General features: G+C 38.9%; 1 pseudogene; it reads right to left on the minus strand.

Annotated features, from left to right (window-relative positions):
* Nucleotides 1-9,699, minus strand: LOC105492192 (leucine-rich repeat-containing protein 34-like; annotated as a pseudogene).

A 9,699-nucleotide genomic window follows, 5' to 3' on the forward strand; every position in this document is an offset into this window, starting at 1 on the left:
TTAAAGAGAGCCTGGTACCTCATCCCTCTTGCTCTTTCCTCCTCTCTTTCTGTGTGATTTCCGCAACACCAGCTCCCCCTCACCTTCCACCATGGATGGAAGTAGCCTGAGGTCCACACCAGATGCAGATGTTGGTGCCATGTTTCTTGTACAGCCTGCAGAACCATAAGCAAAATAAACCTCTTTTCTTTATAAATTTCCTGGTCTCAGGTATTTCTTCACAGCAGCACAAAACAGATTAAGACAAGAGGGAAAAAAAATGAAGCTTAATCCTTAATTTTCATTTCACAAAACTTAACTTGAAATGGGTCACAGAATTACATGTAAATGTTAAAAGTTATAAAAATCTGTGACCTTGGCATAGGTAAAGACTTTTTAGATGGTACATAAAAAGCATGGGCTATAAAAGAAGTAAATGAATACATAGGACTTTATCGAAATGAGAACTCTTGCTCTGAAAAATACAATCAAGAAAATGAAAGGTGAGTCATAGAGAAAATATTTGTCATACATGTATATACTGATAAAGAGCTTACATCCAAAACTCTTACAATTCACAAAGACAAAGAAGCCAGTTCTTAAAACTGAGCAAAAAGCCAGGCATGGTAGCACACGCCCGTAGTCCCAGCTGCTCAGGAGGCTGAGGTTGGGGATCACGTAAGGCTGGGAGTTTGAGGTTTTAGTGCACGATCCTCACACCTGTGAATAACTATTGCACTCCAGCCTGGGCAGTATAGTAAGATTCCACCTTTAAAAAAAAAATGAGCAAAAGATTTGAAAAGACACTTTACAAAAGAAAATATATGAATAGCAAAAAAAAAACAAAAAAAGTCCATTATCTTAAGTCATCATAGAAATGCAAATTTAAATCACAATAAGATAACCACTGCCCATCCATTAGAATGGCTAATACTAAAAAGACTGCTAACATCAAATGTTGGAGAGAACGTGAACCTACCAGGACTCATGGATTGCTGATGGGAACGCAAATGGTATGGGAATTTTGGAAAATAGTTTAACAATTTCTTTAAAGTTAAACATATAGTTCAACCCAGCAATTCCACTCCTAGGCATTTATCCAAAGGAAATGAAAACACATATCCACATAATAATTTAAATCTGAGTATTTATAGCAACTTTATTTATAGTAGCCCCAACCTGAATCTAACCCAAATATCTATCAATAGGTGAATGGACAAACAAATTTGTTTCTTTTTATTAAGTAGTATGCCATATATATGTGTGTGTGTGTGTGTGTGTGTGTGTGTGTATATATATATAATTATTATTATTTTTATTCACAAGCCAAAGGACATTTGGGTTATTTCCAAGTTGGGGCTACTATAAATAAAGGTGCTGTAAATATTCATGCAGACGTCTTTGTATAAATATAAGTTTTCATTTATTTTGGGTAATCACATGGGACTGGCATTGCTGGGTTATATGTTAACAGTATATTTAGTTTCATAAGAAACTGCCAAACTGTTTTCCAAAATGGTTGTATTATTTGGATCTCCATTAGCAATGTATGGGAGTTCAAGTTGCTCTGTATTTTAGCCAACATTTTATATTCTCACTTTTTTTTTAATTTTAGTCTTTGTAATAGGTGTTCTTATGAACTCAATTTTGTCCTCCCCAAAATTCATATGCTGAAATCTTAACCCTCAATGTGACTGTATTTAGAGATAGGGCCTTTCAGGAGGTAATTTAGGTTAAATGACATCACATGGGTGGGGCTGTAATCCAACAGAACTGGCATCTTTATAAGAGGAAGAAACACCAGGAATACACATGCACAGGGGAAAGGCCATGTGAGACCACAACAAGAAGGCACCACCTGTAAGCCAGGAAAAGAGGCCTCCCCAGAAACCAACATGCTGGTACCTTAATTTTGGACTTCCAGCCTCCAGAAATGTGAGAAAATAAATTCCTGTTGCAGTCCATTCTGTGGTATTCTGTTATGATAGCCAAGCAGACTAGTACAGATTGTATAGTGGTATCTCACTGTGGTTTTCATTTGTACTTCTCTAGTGATTAATGATATTGAACATCTTTTCATGTGCTTATTTGCATCTTTAGCTCTTTTTATGAACTGCATGTCTGCATAAAATTCATAATTTTGTGCACCAAAACCAATTCTTAGTACATTTTGCTCCACAGATTTCTTAATTCATTAGGATCATTGTCTTTACCATCATTCTGTGACTCACCAGCATCTGTGTTTGGATGAGTAATTTTTGCAAAAATTATGTTTCAGGGCTGAAAGCTTTCTTTTTCCCACAATGGACAGTTATACAAAGTTTAATATAGTGATTACCTTTTATACATTTGATAAAAGTAACTTGTTTTAATTTATGAAAGAAAAATTTAATAAACTATAAAAATCTCTGTGAAAGCAATAAGACAAATGTATAAAAACGATTTTAGTTAGCGGAGCATGGTGGCGCACGCCTGTAATCCCAGCTAGTCAAAAGACCGAGGCAGGAGAATCGCTTAAACCTGGGCGGCAGAGGTTGCAGTGAGCCGAGATCACGCCACTGCACTCCAGCCTGGGCGACAGAGCAAGAGTCTATCCCCCACAACAACAACAACAAAAAAGATTTTATATCTTCTTTTTCACACATGTTGACTTACTGGAATAAGAGCAAAATCTGCATTAGATAAGAGGCTCTAAACTTCTCCATAAGTTGGTGTTCAATAATAATGTTTTTTAAGGTCATTGGAGACTTCTGTGAGCACCCATCCACCACAAATAACTCCACATTTGTGCTGTCTGCTTTTGTTTATTTATTTATATATGAGAAAGAGTCTTGCTCTGTCACCCAGCTGGAGTGCACTGGCGTGATCTCGACTCACTGCAACCTCCGCCTCCTGGGTTCAAGCAATTCTTGTGCCTAAGCCTCCCGAGTAGGTAGGTGGGACTACAGGCGTGTGCCATCATGATCAGCTAATTTTTGTATTTTCAGTAGAGACAGAGTTTCCCCATATTGGCCAGGCTGGTCTCGAACCCCTGGCCTCAAGTGATCTGCCTGTCTTGGCCTCCCAAAGTGCTGGGATTACAAGCATGAACCAGTGCACCTGGCCTATTGTCTGTTTCTAGATGGCCTATTTGAATTATGTCTGAACATAATACACATGTAGCCTCATCAAATTTGTTTTCCTTTTGTTCTGTTTTGTTTTTGAGACAGGTTCTCACGTTGCTCAGTCTGGAGTGGAGCAGCACCATCACAGCTCACTTCCAACCTTGACCTCCCTGGGCTCAGGTGATCCTACCAACTCAGCCACCCAAGTAGCTAGGACTACAGGCACGTAACACCATGGCCAGCTAATTTTTGTAATTTTTTGGTAGAGATGGGGTCTCACTATGTTGCCCAGGCTAAATTTGTTTCCCCAAATGTAGATATTAGAAAATGTGGGATTTGTCTTCATTGATTGTGAAAGTGCAGGTCCTCCTCTACGTTGTTGCTGACTACTGACAATGCTTTAAAACTCCCAGTGTGTGAAGTAAGAATTTCATGGAGATACTTTGCTCCTGCAATTTCTATTCTGTTAAAAGAAAAATCTACTCCATCTAGGGTAATATTGTTTTTACATCAGCCAGATACATAATTCCATCCTGAGTTATTTGATTGCAGCTGATATCAAGGCAGCATAGGCTACTGTTCAGATACAGTGAATAACATGTAAATGTTGTATACTACAGTTTTTTATATTATACTTACACATGTGTAGTTGAACAAGGCAGTTATTTTCTTTCAACATATGGCCTAGGTGGGCCGTGGACTCTTTCTGTTTGCCATACTGCACAGGTCAGTTTAGGTTTATTCCCTTAATGGCTTTGTTTTTAGTTAGTACTGTAGCAAATGCTATCAGACTTTGCATTCCCAGATCACAGTAACCCAGACCTACTTTCTGTAAGGATGAATTAATTTGCAGCATTGAAGCAAAAAATGTTCCACTCTTATTTTTAATCTTGTTTCCAGTCATTCTTAAGTATTTCAGAGTTCTGTTCTTATTTACTGCTTTGCCAATCAATTTTCCACCTTGGCTGAATGCAGTGGCTCACGCCTGTGATCCCAGCACTTTGTGAGGCCGAGGCAGGTGGATCACCTAAGGTCAGGAGTTTGATACCAGCCTGGCCAGCATGATGAAACCCTGTCTCTACTAAAAATATAAAAATTAGCCAGGGATGGTGGCGCATGCCTGTAATCCCAGCTACTCGGGAGGCTAAGGCAGGAGAATTGCTTGAACCTGGGAGGTGGAGGTTGCAGTGAGCCAAGATTGTACCACTACACTCCAGCCTGGGCAACAGAGTGAAACTCTGTTTAAAACAAAACAAAACAAAACAAAAAAACACTCCTCCTTCAGGCCCAGTATCATCAAACATAAGGTTTAAGTAAATGAGATTAAGTTATTTCTGAAGCAGTTTTACACTATAGTATGTGTCAACATCACTTATGAGGTTGTATCTAACATCCAAACTCTTAATATATAACTGATTCTTAAAAAAAAAAAAAAGGAATTAAGATTATGCAGTGGCACTATCATAGTTCACTGAAGCCTTGAACCCCTGGGCTCAAGTGATTATCCTGCCTTGGCCTCCCAAATTTCTGAGATTACAGGCATGAACCACTGCATCCAGGCTAGTTAACTATTTAAAATTCTAGAAAGAACCCCAAAATCTTCACCTGTTACTCTTTTTACTGGCAATAAGTAATTATTAACAGCAATATTTAAATGTGCTTCCTTCTTCTAGTTATGCCCATTGGGGTCAATGCCAGAGTTGTGGCCAGAATGGGTGGCAGAGGGGGTGAGCCACCCAGGGCAAGAGGTGGCATCCTACTAGCTGCTCCACGTACTCCTTTTACCCCACAGGCTGCAGCAGCTGTGCCACCATTCAATACTAATTCGTTTTTTTTTGGGGGGGGGGTGTTTGTTTGTTTATTTGTTTAATTTTTGAGACCGGGTCTTGCTCTGCAGCCCAGGCTGGAGTGCAGTAGCGTAACCATGGCTCACTGCAGCCTCAACCTCCCTAGCTCAAGTGATCCTCCCATTTCAGCCTCCCAAGTAGCTGAGACTATAGGTGCACACCACCATTCCTGGCTAATTTTTTAATTGTTTGTAGAGATGAGGTCCCTACCTCATCTCTTTAATTGTAAAGAGATGAGCCTTTACAATAATGTTAGGTAATTCACTTCAGACAGATAAATGACCTTCCAAAAGATTTGTTTTGATTCTATAAATGAAGAATCAAATGAAGAAACTCTATTACTGAAATTAACTGATATTCTATTTTAAGCATCTGATAACACTGGGAGAGAAAAAAAAAAAAAAAACAGCCACCATTGAACTGTTTGCAAAGCCTTTCCTTCTGCTAATGGAGCCAACACCTTAATAGCTATTGCTCCACTTTTCATAAGTGCACAAAAGAAGTTTCAATAAAAACGGGCAAAATTAATTGAAACATTGATCTAATTCAAAGGTGTGCTTCACAAAGTGATATGTAAATAGGCTTTCTACATCTTCGTATTTTAAATTTTTGTCTCTGGGTACAGTCTTTTAAAATTAAGTATTCACTTTTAAAGTAGAAGCCAATGTTTCTTTAACTGATTTGTTTATTTCGGATTTTCAGCAGTCGGTGATACTACCACGGTCCCTATGGTAGATGTAAATAGTGGCAAACGTGCTGTTCAAATAACATGTCCACCATTAATGTTCTTAAGAAATGGAAACACAGTCATTTTTTCATTAAACATGTATGTTATGGGTTGAATTATGCCCCACCCCACCCCCACAAATGTGTATATTAAAGTCCTAGCACCAGTACTGCAGAATATGATCTTATTTGGGAATAGGGTCATTTTAGGCTTAATTAGTTAAGATGAGGTAATACTGGAGTAGAGTGGCCTCTAAACCAATGTGACGGTGTCCTTATAAAAAGGGAGAAATTGGGACACAGACATGAATACAAGGGAAATACCATGTGAAAATAATGACAGAGAATTGTGGTGATATTTTTGCAAGCCATGGAATGCCAAAGTTTGCCAGCAATTCACCAGAAGCTAGGGTAGAGGCATGGAACAGATTCTCTTTCATAGCCCTCAGAAGGAACCAATCCCACTGACACCTTGATTTTGGACTTCCAGCCTTCAGAACTGTGAGACAATGAATTTAAGTGCTTTAAGCAACCCACAATTGAGGGTACTTTGTTATCGCAACCTTAACAGACTAATACAATGAGCTTACATTATTTTTAAGTACATTATTGTTAAAAAGGCTTATTATAAAATAAAAACGCATTACCACTCAATAGCATAAGTTATTTTATATGTGAATTGTGCAATGAATGACAAAATATAGTACTAAAAATTCCTGGCCAGGCGTGGTGGCTCATGCCTGTAATCCCAGCATTTTGGGAGGCTGCGGTGGGCGGATCACCTCAGGTCAGGAGTTCAAGACCAGCCTGACCAAGATGGAGAAGCCCCATCTCTACTAAAAATACAAAATTAGCCCGGCATGGCCACGCATGCCTGTAGTCTCAGCTACTCAGGAGACTGAGGCAGAAGAATTGCTTGAACTCAGGAGGCGGAGGTTCCAGTGAGCCTAGATTGCAGCATTGCACTTCAGCCTGGGCAAAAAAAGCAAAACTTCATTCCAAAAAAAAAAAAATTCCCAGACTTCTCAATACACTTTTATAGTAGGACTGTGCCGCCTTTATTCCCTGCATGTATCTCCTGTACTTCTAACTAATGTACTTCTAACCAACAATTTATTATATTTCTCACTCATCTCCAGGGACTGGCAGACTGGTGGATATTTGCATCTTGGAAGCTAAAACACATGCCAGGCACAGGTCATGGCCCAACTGGCTGATCAACTAAGTGGCTGGAAGGAACAGCTGTGTTAATTAATAACTTCACTCACTGCCACCTGAGACCAAATTCAGCTGACCCTCACCGCTCATGTCCAAGTGAACTTTTTTATATTCACAGATTCCCTGAATGGGTATCTTCAAAATGGAGCATAAGTTATTCTATGTCTGGAAAGGGCTGGGGAAAGAGTGATAACCTGATCATATTTAAGATTTAACATGTGTGTAGCTGAAGTCTCTGTTTGATGCACTTACATCTCACATACTACTAGAAGAGACCATGACAGAAGCTGGAAATAGAAAGTGAAGGCTTACCAAAATCATCTCAGATTATTAAAATGCATCTATTGCATTATAATATTTTATTTAAAATGATAATCATATTTTATTTAAAATGAAAAATCCAGGAAGATGCTAAAGTGAGCAGGCAGTAGGATATGTGGTCACTTTTTTTTTTTTTTTTAGACACAGTCTCACTCTGTCACCCAGGCTGGAGTGCAGTGGTGCAATCATGGCTCACTGCAGTCTTGATCTCCCCCAGGCTCAGGTGATCCTCCCACCTCAGCCTCCCAAGTAGCTGAGACTACAAGTGCATGTCACCATGGCCAGCTAATTTTTGTATTTTTTGTAGATACGTTGTTTTGTCAGGTTGCCCAGGCTGGTCTCGAACTCCTGGGCTCAGGTCATTTGCCCACCTCAGCCTCCCAAAGTGCTGGGATTACAGAGGTGAGCCACCGCGTTCCACCTGTGGTCACCTATGTCATAAGGCTTTCTGGTAGATTGTTTCCATAATTGTTCCAAGTGAATTATGCTACCTTGTATACATACCAGTGGTATACCTAGTACAGTTGACCCACAGAACAATTTTTTAAACAAAATTTATTGGTAATGCAAAATAAACTGTCATTCTCTTTAGACTCTATAAAGGTATGCGTCCCTTGTTACTGACTTTACCTGAAATACAGGAAACTTTTCTAATTTATAGGCTCAAATTGGTTGTTTTCTTTTTATTTTTCTCTCAGCAACATTTTCCTCAATTACATCTTTGATTTTTGTTTCTGTTCCCGTTGTTCTCATTTGCTTCTCAGGCAATCCTATACTTATTAAATGGGATTTTTTTTTTTTTTTTTTTTTACTCTTCTCCATCTTTATCATCTCCTTTCTCATTATTTTGATCTGTTTTTGTGGACTTTTCTTTTTTTAGAAAATTCTCAGATCTGCCCTCTCTATCACAAATCCCATTTTCTCTGTACTTATTCTGTTCTTTACTACTTTCAAAGCAAACTTACAAATAACAAATATAAAAGATACTTAGGTCCCACCCCCAGAGATACCAATTGAATACTCTGCAGTGTAGCCCAAGCAAGTATTTTTTTAAAAAATTGTGGTAAAATATACATGGCATACAATTTGTCATTTTAGCCTCTTTTACGTGTGCAATTCAGTGTCATTAAATACATTTACATTGTTGGCAACCGTAACTAGCATCTATTTCCAGAAATTTTTCATCTTGCAGATAATTTTTAACAACTCCCTCTTTGACATGAAAAAACTATTCTTAGAAATAATCATAAAATAAAATGAATCATAATAATGACCATAAAAGAAACATACTAAAAATGTTCTTCTATTCAACTTTTATATAATACTGCCAATAAAAAATAAAGAGCAAATATATACTAAAAAGCACAATGACTTATTTAATGGCTTTTCTGTCTGCCTAACCATTTGAACTTTGACCCTTTGGCTCAAGCAATCCTCCTACCTCAGCCTCCCAAAATGCTGGGATTACAGGCATGAGTCACTGTGCCCAGCCTGATTTCCAATTTAGAATCTACTGTAGAAATTCAGGAATAGGTAGTGCTATGGAGATTGGAGACGGGATCCAAGGGAGCTCAATTTATTCATAAATGTTGCAAATGTAATCTTGCAACCAACACAGGTAGCTGAATCTATGTATGTTGGAGGCAACTATATAATTGAAAGTTCTCTGAATTAGCTACCATGTAGAATAAAATGTTTATTTAAAAAGTAATAAAAATGTGGCTGGGTGAGTGATGAAAGCAACTCTCAGTGGAGAGAGGAGCTGCAAGGGGATGGGAAGGGCAGGTTGCTCTCCCCTGAGGTTAAGTCACTTCTCAACCTCACGCCTAGTGGCTCATGCCTGTAATATTAGCACTTTGGGAGGCCGAGGCAGGTGGATCACTTGAGGTCAGGAGTTCAAAACCAGTCTGTCCAACATGGTAAAACCCCGTCTCTACTAAAAATACAAAAAATTAGTGGGGCATGGTGGTGAGCGTCTGTAATCCCAGCTACTTGGGAGGCCGAGGCAGGAGAATCCCTTGAACCTGGGAGGCAGAGATTGCAGTGAGCCGAGATCATGCCACTGCATTCCAGCCTGGGCAACAGAGCAAGACTCCGTCTCATAAAAAATAATAAAATAAAATAAAATGTAATAGTATCTGCAACAATTATTAAAACTAAACCAACAAAATAATTTTTCAGGAAGGAGTATGTTATCATTGCCATTATCTAGAATTAATGGCTCACTATGCTAATAAAAATAAAAGTAATTTTCAGTAGGTTTTAGTACTGTTTCAAGATTCTCAATGGACAATACATCTGCTTAGTGCCTGGCCTTAGGATAGGCTGCTCTCGTGGTCCCACCCTTGACATACCACTGGTTCATACCTTGTTAGTCCCTCCCACTGATCCAATGATAGAGGTTGGAAGAAGAGAAATTCTAGGCAGACGGGGCAGGTCTCTGGCAAAACCCCACCTTCCAGCTGAAAAGCCTGAAATCCAGTGCCCAAAGTGAGAACTTCCAT

This window comes from Macaca nemestrina, chromosome 10 (assembly GCF_043159975.1).
Source record: "Macaca nemestrina isolate mMacNem1 chromosome 10, mMacNem.hap1, whole genome shotgun sequence".
NCBI classification, from domain to species: domain Eukaryota; kingdom Metazoa; phylum Chordata; class Mammalia; order Primates; family Cercopithecidae; genus Macaca; species Macaca nemestrina.